The following is a 13618-nucleotide window of genomic DNA, read 5'->3' on the forward strand; positions in this document are numbered from 1 at the left end:
ATACTTTGTTTGTTGACTTTAAGGGTATAAGCAGAAATTAGTTAATGTGCATTATTCCTACAAAAAGCCAGCAATGAAGCAACAGTGAGGCCTGGAGAATGGGCCAAGCTCAAGATCAGTACGCAAGTTAAGCTTCCATTCCTTACATAAGCTTCTGAATATCAAACATAATTTCTTTTAGACACTGCCATTTCTGAAGTCCGTGGAGAATTGTTATAAAGAATATGAATTTAAGTTGTAGTTTTCTTCTATTCATTAATGTAAAAGTTTTAAATGATAGTTATAACTAAATCTGTCCTCAGTAGTAGCATTGGCACTCAAGCATCACAAATCTTTTTTTACCCTTCTATATTTGAAATGCTAAGCAGCAGAGGTGATTGCTTAGACCCATCTTCAAACATACATCTTGCTTACTGTCTTTTCTAGATTTACCCGTGACTTGTGCTATGCAACATATGTAGTATAATGAATGATATGTGTTCACAGCAGTGTTAAGTGAAAGCCACAACTTGCTTCTTGTGTGCCTTGAGGTCAGCTCTTATATGGTCAATATTAATGTTTTGCTTACAGTGTTGTCTTTTTATTACTGGTGGAGGCAGGCAGCATAGACACGAATAGAAGAACAAAGCAAATTGTTTATAGTTAGTAAAACTAGCATGACACAAGCAATAATATGACTAAAGTACAACCTGTAATACCATCTCTTTTACCTCACCTCTTCTCTAATAATGGTTTCTGTTGCCGTATATGGCAGATGGTATATTTGTCAGAGGTATTTCAGACATGACTTACATTTCTTATTTATTGATTGACAGTATTTTTTTTTATTTTAAAGGGCTAGTCATATGTTATGTTTGCTCAGTATGAACAGGGCTGTGGTTGTTAAAACGTTATTTACAATCTCCTTCCATGTGCATCAAGGCATAAGCCACACCATGGAGAGCACAAAGAAATAAGCTTTCACCTGTGTAGGCAGGTTATGGTAGTTATTGTAGAACTGCTTGAGTTTATAAATAGGAAAATGTATTTTCCTGCTGTGGAAAATGCAAACACATTAAATAGCAGAACTGTCCTTTACATTTTGCAGAGGTGAGAAAGCTGAGGATGGTGACCAACTATACAGCAGGAAATCTATTTTCACAGTTTCCTTCAAAGATATTAAAAAAGATTATTTTAAAAATATTAAGTACACACAATGTTTAGTGAATTCAAAACAATTTCATACTGACTCACTGGGTTTTGCCATAATAAAAAGTGTCCCTTCAAAAAACAGTTTTATAATTAAAGTGGAATGTATTCATGTCCAGTGCTGTGGAATATTGACTTCTAAGGCTTCAGTATGAAGCAACAGAGTGATGTTTATAGTGGACATTTTTAGTCAGTATTAAAGGAGACATTTCAAAATCATGAGGAGATACTGAAAATGGGACTTTGCCCAGGTAAAACATTTCAGGTGTTACATAACACATGAAAGATAGAATTGCAGTCTGTTCAATCATCCTAATTTTCTCTATGGGGAGAGAAAACACTTCTACAAAATAAACTACCAGCTGCCCTTCTGGTGATTTCTTTTTTTGATGATTTAATTTTCCCATTCTAAATCTATGGAGGTAGCTTTGCTTCTTCATTGTTTTTATATTGTCAATTCAGACATCATAGGCCTCAATCTTAGTCTAAATTATTAAACTGTAAATAACTACAGCTTGAAGATCAGTTTCCAATCCTAATTTCTTTGAAAGTCAATATGTGGCCAGCTCATCTAAGAATCACAGAATTGTCTAGGTTGGAAGAGACCTCAAGATCATTGAGTTCAACCTCTGACCTAACACTAACCAGTCCTCCACTAAACCGTATCGCTAAGTTCAACATCTAAACGTCTTTTAAAGACCTCCAGGGATGGTGACTCCACCACTTCCCTGGGCAGCCCATTTCAATGCCTCACAACCCTCTCAGTAAAGTTCTTCATTCTTCAGTCTGAGTGATTTCTATGTAACAGGAGCTCTTTTTCTACATACAACTTTAAAATATGCTGGTGAAAACACTCTGGAAAAGAAAGGTACTATATTATTATAGTACCTCTGAGTACTCTGAGAACAAGGCTATGTCATCCAAATATTTGACAGAAGACTCACAAAGTAGACAAAGATGTACACTCTCTGAAGACAATCCTCAGCACCAAAATGTTTGTAAGCTGCTTACAGGAGTTTATTGTGTTTCTTCTAACTGAAATCCCCCTTTATACCTGATAAACTTTCAGAGGAAGATTTCAAAGTATATGAACAACCAAACACCACTTACAATTCATCCCTCCATATATTAAATTGGTCACTGACCTCAGGCCTCTGGATCACTAAGCAACAGAGGTGGGCATGATGAAATTTCTTCTGGATGGATTCTCTAAGTCTTCTCCTTGACCTATTTTCATTGTTGCTGAATGAATAATGCCTGGCCTGAGTTCAGTATATGTCTGTACAACAGTCAGTTCAGGAATAAAGAGGTTGCTTCCATCATGGAAAAATCAGAGTAGGACGTACAAATGTTTCCATGTTCTTCTTTACTTCCATTTAATCTCCATTTAATCTCTTCACTTCCATTTAATCTCCATATATCTGTGCCATGGTGAGGACAAGGTTTCATCGTTGTGTAGATGTGTGTCATCTGTATTATGGGGTCCAGGTAGTATATGAAGTGTGCTCTGAATCTGAGCTATCTTTTCCTAAGGATTTAAGTTTTGAGAAGTGGAGAGAGTGAGACAGACAGTATACATTTCATCTATGCATGCAATGCATACTATTAAAGAGTTATTAAGGTTTATATATGTATATATAATATATATATAAATTATATTTATATGTAACTACTTTAACTATTAAAAGTTATTATTAAATGCATACATATTAAAAAGTTAAAATGTTCTTTTGAAGGTCCAGACATCAGAAAATCAGAGAAAATATGGTTATAAAACTTACTTTTACAAAGTGATGTACTAAGACATATATTTTTTCTCCTAAACTTGAAATAGAGAAATAAGGATGGTTCAATCTCTACTCTTTATTTTATTTTATTTTATTTTATTTTATTTTATTTTATTTTATTTTATTTTATTTTATTATTTTAAATATTAAAATAGGGAAATAATTCTGTGGCTTTTTTACTCTCTCCACCATGTCTGCTTCCAAAACAACAGCAAGAGAAATAGAAACATAAGCAGCAGTTTGCTTGAACAGTACTTTTTAATCAATAGCTCTTGAAACAACTTGCCAAATTTCTTCTTTCAGAAATGCCAGTATTTCTCAGAAATGCATATTTAAGGCTTTAAATACAAAATTAATAACTGTATTTGTTACAAGGTTTACACTGAAAATATTGCTTCTTGTTCCCTTAACATGTTGAAGTTTGGTTGGACATGCTACTGTTCAGAAGATGTGAAAAGAAGAGGTATTGTTGAGCTAGGGATATTAAGGATATCTGAACCCTTTCTCTAAGGTCAGGATGTTACCATTAAAAAAATAAAAAAATAAATAAGAAAATCAACTCACACACCTGTAGCTTTTTTACATTACCTTGTTTCTTTGGATAGATTTTCTCTCACTTATCTTATGTTGTCAACGATGTGAGCTGTAGAAAGCAGAGGTACAAAGGAGTAGTGAAATGGTCCTTTCTGTCATGCTAGAAGAAATCTGAAGCCTGCTTGTTGGTAAAATGCTTTGCAGATCTCCATCAGAAAGTAACAATTGAATTTGAATGTATTATTTTCTAAACATATTTGTGTGCTGTCTTAGTTTGGGAACACATACACCTTCCAAAATGCCATCCTTTCACCCATAGATTGACCCCTATCAATCAGCTGAGTTGAAATTGAGGCATTGTTCTGCAAGTTGAAAAATACAGCTCATTAGATCACTTCTTTCAGAGTTCAAAAAAAAACCTTCAGAAAAGTTTTGTTTTTACCAGATTTTTATATAAACATCTTCTTCATTGAAGAACAGGGAATAATATTTTATAACCTTTGGTTACAAATATCAAGAGTTCTATGAGAATTCAGAGTAATCTATTGAGGTTACAACATCTCCAGGTAAAATTACTTTTCCATATTACATGTTTGATACTAATGATGAATGATGAGGTGATTTATTTCCAAAGACTCTGAATATGAAAACTTAACAGTTCATAGTAATTACAAATCAAAGTGATTTGCAATAATGGTTTGGCATTAGGATTTTGGCCTCACACATAGTAACACACAGCTGCAACATATATTTATTCAATTTAGCGTCTTTGTCATTTTGTGTTTTATATCCTGGAGAGACTTCAAAATGAAAAGATGATGTTAAACAAGAGGTGCTCCAGAGTACAATGTCATTTTGAAAACACCTAAACAGATGAACCAAAACTAGGAAGAATTTTCTTTACAGCACAAAGTCATTATCATTTCCTTTTCTGAGTTCTACAATGAAAAGTCATGTAAGTAGCAGTAAATCCTACATGTTTGACTACACTAGCTAATTAGTGAATAATTATGCCATGGCATTTTGTCAAACTTGCTAGTGCTCCTATAATGTGCATTTCAGATTTTGTACATAGATCATTAAATTATTTCTTATCATTTGTTGCTTTTTGACAAGTGATTTGAATATTTGCTATAATAAATTAATAAATATAATACAGCTGATTTTATGAGATAGTAAGTTTCTCTATTTAATTAGTTTTGAGAAGAGTAGATGAATTACTATGAAACTCTTTGCAATGCTTATATTCTTTTGGTTTCTCAGAAAACTGGTGAGTAGTTCAATCTGAGAGAATTTCCTGATATTTGCCAGCCACCCACAGTTTCTACAGACCATATAAGAAACTGCAAATTACTTCCAAATAAGAAGTATGCGAATCCTTCGTGCTGACTGGCTACTGATTCCTATTAAGCTTACTCCAGCCTTTGTACCTTTCCCTGTAGGGTTGGTATTACAGTAATGTATTTAATCTGTAATTATTGGAAACTATATTCTAGTGCTCTTTTGCACAAACACAAGTTAAGAGACAAATGGACAACAGAAATGAATAAAAGAACTGTCATTTTGTGCATCAGAGTAATATCTCTATCTATGGCCCCTTACATTCTCTTACCAGAGCTTTTCTGTCTCTCTCTCACCCTTCACATACTCCAGCTCCACATTATTAATTACTCAGGGAAGATTATAAAGTTATAAACTTATCTTTGCTGATAAGTGTTATATTAGGCAAATTCTACATTTAGAATGAAAACAAGGAAAACCTAGAGTAATTTTACTAAAACTGAGCTGTAAATGGGATTACCCTCACATTGTCTCTATGTACTCTGAACATGGACAATGGTTTAGGAAATATGTTGATATTTATATCAGCAAACTTCTCATTCTGACTTCCAAATCAGAATACACTTTTGTGAACTGAAAGCAATGTTATTTACTGCCACTGTCATTGAAAACTATGCATACCATAGTCTGTTTTACATACATCCTTAACTCTTTGCTCTCTTTCAGAGGAGAGTCTCTTAGTGAGAAGGCACTGCTTTCATTTGCAACCAGACCACTGTCTGCTCTTAGAAAATTGAATCAGGAAAGTTCAGTAGCTTTGTCAAGATTACAGGAAGAAGTCAGGACTGTATACCATGCCTATCATTTACCAAGTGTACAGTTAATGATGTATATATTTTCAGGGCTATTATTCTATATTTATTTTTAGAGAATATGTTTATTTTATAATTTTATTTTATTCTGTGTGTTTTAAACAATTATTCTACCTAGTATTACATTAATGGAAGAGTAAGACAAGTAACATTATTGAAAACAAATAAATCTGATGAGTGGAACTAGCAATATCCAATCACCTTCATTTCAAATTGTAGATTGACAATGCTGTTCTGTAAAAGACTCACTACAAATTTAGAGGCAAGACACTTTTTGACTTCTTTCTTAGCTAACTTTGAACAGCTGTACTCCATTAGCTTTCCCTTTTCAATATTCTGCCAAAATATTTCATGTTTAATCAGAAGACAATTTATTTTTAAATTGTAAAACACTGAAAAAAATTGTTTTAATAACTTTTCCTTTTTATTTAAATACTACTACAACATATCATAGGAAGTTTTAAATGAAATATTATTACATATTAAGTAGCAGTTACATTTTACAAGGTAATTTCTAATTTAACATTAAAAAAAAAATAAATCACTATAGGCTGTTTCTTGAAATTACATTCCAAGAAATGGAAGTTTTATGTGCAGTTTTCCAATAAAATTTTATCAAAGGTGTAGCTGTAGCATTTGAATAAATTCTTATTATGTGCAGTTTGTATAGTGTTTGCAGGATAGCATTTTCTAATTATATAACGCTTAATTAAAACTAAGTAGAGAGTGCTATGTATACTTATATATACACATACTTCAAATGTCTTAATATCTACCTTGTTTAGAGTACAAATGTGTTCATTTCTAGTCTAATTTTCTAACAAAATTTCTGCTACATAGTTGTTAAAATTACAGCAAAACAATACAATTAATCATGTGATATAGGAGTGTTAGAATCCAGGAAAAATATTGTTTAATGCACACATTTCCACACTATCCACTGCATAATCCATTTATGCTGTAGTGTGGATTTACAGGAATTTAATTCATTTATCTAAAACAACAATGTAAGCAAGCATTACAGAGCATTTCTGCCTTCAAATCATGCTTCAGGCATTTTTATTTTGCAAATGTTGATTTGAGTCAACTATAAGATTGCACATGCAAAGGAATTAAAAACTACAGCCTTGTTTCTACAAGTAACTTCAAGCATCTCATAAATCTGAAAATGCAGGAGTTATTCAGCTCTGCCTGCAGAATTTCAGAGAACAGGTAAATATATGCATTTATCACTCAGCAATCCTAGGAAATATTTTGCCTCAAAAAAAAAAAAATCTTACATAATTTTATAGCTGTTTAATTTAATATAGCTGGTTGTATTAGCTCTACAGGCAGCTGGAGAATGAAGAATATGAAGAATCCATTGTAACACAAGAGTGGGGGGGGGGGGGGGGGGGGAAGAGAGAGGTGGGGGGGAGTAAAAGATGGGAATATTTTCCCTTTTTCTGTTAAAAGTAAATGTCTGTGGTGAAGCCTGACAAATTAGTTGTAAGAAACTGGGAAAATTCAAGAGAACTAGTTTATTATCAAGACAGTCAGCTGGATGATAATCAGATGAAAATATGGCCTGAATGTGGCAGTTACTCTTGTGTTTTTTAGCCATAAGAGTTAAACTAGCAAAATAATAATAATATATAGGATCAGTTATTAACAAATAAACAAATAAAAAAAAACACCACCAACAAAACACCTTTTATCATATGTTTTAACATCAAGAGGAATCTGGGGAAATTATGCCATTTGACATCTCTTTGCTGAATCTGTACTTGTAGCAGGATTGCTTGTTGGTTTCTCTAGAGTAGACCAAAGCTACTCTTTCGAGGGTAGATCAAGGCAGTAGTTATTGGTGAAGTATTACAAAAGTGAGTAGACAAATTTCTAGCAGAAAAAAAAATCTACTGATGGCTATTAATGATGATGGGAGAGTATTCTTAGGAAATATCAGTGTATTTACTTTCTGTTTCTATACTTTTCCCAAAGTATTCATTACAGGTATTAGGAGAACATACTAGAAAAAATTCTTACAGCTATAGACTCCTAACTTTATATATATTCAAATAAGTTGACTGCACTCCAGATACACATTTAAGTTCCCATTTTAGTCATCGGAGATCTAGTCAAGCAGTCTAGTAATATCATTTTGCTGAGGTCTATCCACTTTTCAGTTGTTACAGCATTTATTCTTTTTTTGCCAATACTTACTGACAGATCATTTCCTGACCTCCCTGAAGCTATTATCTGTTTCTCTGTATCCTCAGTTTCTATTTGAAAGAAAGTAAATCTCTAAATGTTGTGTTTGTGAAATTTAGACGTGTACTGAATATGAACAACACAAATATATGTGAACGGAGAATGAAACAGCTATGAGTGACATGACAGCTGCTCCCTCCCCTACATAACCATAACCACAGTAACAGTTTCTTTCAGAAGATAATTCAGAGAGCAAAGTTATCAGAAGTTACCTCCAGGGATCTCAAATTCCAAACAACCACTTTCTTAACTTCTGCACCTTAATTAGGTGTTTTATGTAGATGATTTGAAAACCTCTCCTTTACAGTTCAGGTGATCAGCATTACAGACTATTTATTTTCAGCGAAGAAACAGTGTTTTAATATTTAATGGTAGCTGGTTAATTTCTGTCTAAATCTGTAAAAGACAAAGGAAGGAATCTTTGCAGGACTCTAGGCATGATTATGGAGAATCAAGCTTAGAGAGCCAACTAAAGCCAAAAGGTAATGCAATAATATTTGAATGGACTTTAAGATGGTGATAGAGCCTGATACTCCATTTAATTTCTCATCTTGCTTTCTTCTTTTAAATGAACTTACATTTTTTCCCCTGAGATATTTGCTGTTCAATTGCTAATGAAAAGGTTGGTGTGATTATAGTGTGTGTATATATATATCATGTATATTTTATAGCATTTATGCTATAAACAATAATAACATTAATAATACTCGGGAGAAAGGTGAAGTAACAAGTAACAACCAAAACTGTGAGGCTCACTCACCATACCTATATTACCAAGGAAATGGCTAGATACATGTGTCAGCAAACATATTCATCTCTACAGAGAAAGTTACTAGTTTTATAGTGACACAGCTTTTCTGTTAGAACAAAATAAAAGTTTATCTTCTGTAGAAGTGCCTTTTGTTTTTTGGAGACAGAATTTCCTAGAATAAATGCTGCTGCCCTTCTGTAAAGTCCATAACCACTAAATCTGTGTAACTGAGGATTCCGTGTCCCATCTCATCTCTTATCATTGGCCAGTTTTAATATCCTTTATCTTCCCAGCATATTTGTCAAGAGCTTAGAAATCATCTCTAAGGTGCAAAGCAGTACATTGCTGAGAATTTAAAATGGGTGAATTTCTACCTGCATAAATAACATTGGATTTTTTTTTTCTTGTTTTCTTTAAGTAACATTTGGTTAACAAATACATTAAATAAATGAGTAACAGCACTAATCTACAAATCTACAATTAGTAGGAGATTCTCTGTATTGCTTTCGTGGATCACAGATTTTGGTGACCTTGATCCAATAAAAAGTAAGATCTCATTAAGAATGTATATATTGAGATTATTTCACAAGAATAACAGACATCATTGTTTTCCCATGGCCATTTAATGAACACTTATCAACTCCTAATGTCCTTCTGACTTTAAGATGACAATAAGTATGTCCTCTAACATACAATATCTCTTACAACCAATATATCTTTAGATGAACTCTTCAGGCTTGGAGAAAGAATGTTATTTGCTCATCGATGTTAACAAGATACAAAAAAAGGTCTTAAAGTGTATTCAGATTTTGTTACTCTGATTTATTATTTCAGTTACCACCAAATTCATTTAAAATGTTGTTCAGAATGCTGCTATGGGTTTGTAATATTTATCCTATAGGAATAGGAGGGAAAGGGGGGAAAAAAGGCATTTTTTTTATTGTAGGGAAAAAAACAAACAAACAAAACAAACAAACAAACAAAAAAACACGACACAGGTTTTTCCTGGTCTGTGCTTCAGTGTGAATAGGTGAAGTATCTCATCATGTTAGCTCTTTTGTTGAGAGCTTTGTCACTTTTAGATGACAAAAACCATTGAGTGCATTAAAGCATTTCAGCTTTCAAAGTAGGTTAGATGGGAAGGTTATCTGGTATCTCAAATTAAATAAAATCATTCATGAGACCTTACTGGTGATTGGATTCATTTGATAAAGTGTAGACAACTAAATCCTAGTTTGTAGATCATCTAGATGTGTTTTATCATGAATGGGGAGACAGATGTGGATCTATTCATCTCATCCTAAGGAAAACTTCTAAAATATACAATATCATTACAGGCCAAACAGGTCAGATTTAAGCTTTGTGCCTAATTTGATCCTTTGACTATACAGAATCAGTGACCCATACAAATGTAGAAGTTAAAACTATGAAAAGTTAAAGTAGGTAAGAACAGTTCCATCCTGTGTTTCTATTAAATGATCAACAAAGAACATTCCTGTGTTTCAGTCTTTTTATCTGACAACACAGTTGATAATATAAAACTATGGACAGTTCCTGCCTGTTAACGTAGGTTATTGTGCTACCCAAGGACTAGTGCCAATTTGATAACTGGGTCTGTCACTGTATTTGAAAGATCTCACAAGTATAGGTTACAGGGATATAATTAGAAAAGGTATCTCTTTTCTGGGGTATCCCCACGCAGACTTTCTGAGTGAAATTTACAGGTGCAGGAGATGGAGAAACACATCAGAAGGATCCAGGTACAGCATTAAAGTTTTTAATAAGCACTGACACATTTATTAGAATCAAATGCAGTAATAATAAGCTCTTAAATTACAGAAGGAAAAAACGGGAAAAGTTTTAGACATAACCAAATTATGTCAAAAAATTAGTTTTATTGTCTTAAGAGGGAAAGAATACACACAGCTAAAAAGACTGCAATCCATGTGACTTTTAAAATTTGTTAATAAGCTATCACAATTCTTATTATTTCATTTTGAGTTTATGTCTATGATTTGTCTTTTTTTTTTTTCTCATCTCAAGTCTCATCTGTAAGTGTAAAACACAACGATGGGGCATCTAGTCTCAACAAAATGAATATTCCACCTCCCACATAAGATATTTATTGAGAAAACATACGATAAATACATACCGAACAAGTAAATGCATACCAAAATGATAAATGCATACCAAACAAAATACAGTTAAGCAATACCTGTATAACTCAATCCTCAGTCATTTCTCACAGAAAAGCTTGAGACAATATCTTAATCTTAGTATATATTCTAGGAAAGGTAACAAAGACAGGCAAAGATGGAAAGCTCACTGCAGCAATTCTTACAGACAAAAATGATAAGGAAATCTGTGCTGAGCTGAGGACTTAAACATTGGGTGTGACTATCTCCTCTATAGTCTACTGGAAAGTCTTGCCACCTGCTGTGGTGGTTTTACTCATCTGGGCAGCTGAGCTCTACTGTTACTGCTCTCTTCCCCGTTTCAAAGGGAAAGTGGGACAAAATATAATGGAAAGGGCTCAAGGTTAAGGAGAGGGAGAACATTCATCAGTTATCATCACAAGTAAAAAGAAAAAAAAACAACAAACACAAACAAACAAAAAAAAAACACTAAACAACCTCAACACAGGGAAATTAATATAATTTATTGCCTATTACTAACATGCTAGAGCAGTGAGAAACAAACAAACAAAAAAACAAACTAAATCCACCTTCTCCCCCATCCTTGTGGGATCCCTGCATGGGATCCTCTCCACAGGCTACAGCTCCTGCCTGGGGCCTGCTCCTGCAGAGATTCTCCATGGGCCGCAGCCTCCTCCAGGCCACATCCACTTACTCCAACGGGGGCTCCTCCACTGGCTGCAGCATGGAGATCTGCTCCATGGGGGACCCATGGGGACAGCCTGCTCCACCAGGGGCCTCTCCCAGGTGAACTGCTGCTCTGTGCCTGGAGCACCTCCTGCCCTCCTCCTGCACTGACCTGGGGGGCTATGCGGCTGGTTCTCATTCCACTTGTTCAGCTGCTGTTGTGCAGCAGTTCTTTCCATTTCCTAAATCTTCTTTCATAGAGACACAACCAACATTGCTTATTGGCTCAGCTCTTGCCAGTGACAGGTCCCTTTGGATCCAGATGAAACTGACCCTTATCTAACACATGGCAGTTTCTGGACTCCTCATGGAAACCACTGCCGTGGTTTCCCCTACCAAAACCTTGCCACATAAACCCAATACACTTACTAAGAGTAACTGCAGTGGCCATACCTCGTACAGAATAGTTTGTAATGGCAGGGTATCCAGAGTTACAATTTTAGTGCTAATTGTCTTAACATTGGTCTAGAGGATGAACAGCTATATATATGTATACATATATATATATATATAAATATATATATATTTTTCTGAGTCTCTGCAAAGGACTTGTATTGCTAGAGGGGATTTTTGTGCTTCTTAATGGATTAACAATATAATTACACCTGGGAATAAACCATTCAGTAAAACAATTACCTTCATTTCAACATAGAAGTCAACCTAAGGTCATTATAGTCTACTAGAATGATGATGTTGGGATGAATTTATTTAAACATTTATTTTATTGACAATCACACTCTAAAACAGGTAACAGGGTAACCTCGCTGTTTCACACAAAATATAGAGGTGTTATCAAGGCTACAGGGACAATGAAACTGAAGTCTTAATCTGGTAGAAGACCTGCACTCTGAAGAAGCACACTGTCCAAACGTTATTACTTGAAATAATGTGTATAATACAGATATTTTTGTATCAATTAAACCACAAAACCTAGTAAGTCAATAGTCTGACCTTGCTGCTCCAAAAAGATTTCAAAATTATTAATAATGAAAGGACATTATCATTTTTTTTTGCTACATGAATACGGGTTAGATACTACTGGGATACTTTTGTTGAAAAAAAAACAATTACATTAAGCTCATAGTTTAGTTAATACAATTTAAAAATGTAGACAACTTGTTAAGAGCATAAAACAGTACAAGAAATCATGCTGAAGAGATTATGCAAATAAGTAATAGTTGCAAGGTCTTAAATATATTTAATTGCAAACTACTTTGTTTTCTAATTTCATCCTGAAAGGATATGGGTGGGAGGAAGGGCCATAATAAGCCCAATATTTATGTGTCTGTGCACACACACACGCAGACATGAGCATACACTCTTATCTGCTGCCTGGCTGATAGAGCCTTCACCTCCGAGATAAGAAAAATGGGCTTGAATTCTCTTCCTCTGAGAAGAGAATTTTTCTCTATAGTTGGCTAATATGGATAACCAGGTAGTGGTGGCTCTGATTAAAATGACAGTAAGTCTAAATTTGAGATGTTCAAGCCACGTAAGAGTCAGTGCCTTTAAGTAGCATAGGTATCTCTCTGTCTTATTTTTAAATCTCAAAAAGAGGTATGCTTTAGTTAGGACTCTGGCCGCTTACATCTGAGAATGAACACAATGTAAAATGGTAATGCCTAGGAAACCTAGGCAGCCACTGTACTGGGGGTTTTAGATTCCATTTTCTGATTTAGGCAGTTCAATCTTCCTCAGTCTTGCCTTTGACACCTGATTTTTCCTTTTAATCTCACCCATCTTTTTTTTTTTTAAACTGGTCTCTGTTTCTTCTTGGAGTGGAGAGACATAAAATTCTGAGTAAAAACTGATTGCATGATACTGTCTTTGACTGGGTGTGAAGACAATCAACTTGCAGAGCACAGACAAGATCATTTATAGTGTTTTTTTTTTTGTTTTTTGTTTTTTTTCCTAACAAGGTACATTTCCCACTGCTGTTCCTCTTTTTTTTTTTTTTTTCACAATATCACTTTAATAGTGGATAATATGGTACTTAATACACCGTGGGCAAATTGTTCCCAAAATGAAACAACATGATCTCCACTCAACCAAGAAAAGAAAATATGATTGATG

Source organism: Anas platyrhynchos, chromosome 2 (assembly GCF_047663525.1).
Source record: "Anas platyrhynchos isolate ZD024472 breed Pekin duck chromosome 2, IASCAAS_PekinDuck_T2T, whole genome shotgun sequence".
Classification (NCBI taxonomy): Eukaryota; Metazoa; Chordata; class Aves; order Anseriformes; family Anatidae; genus Anas; species Anas platyrhynchos.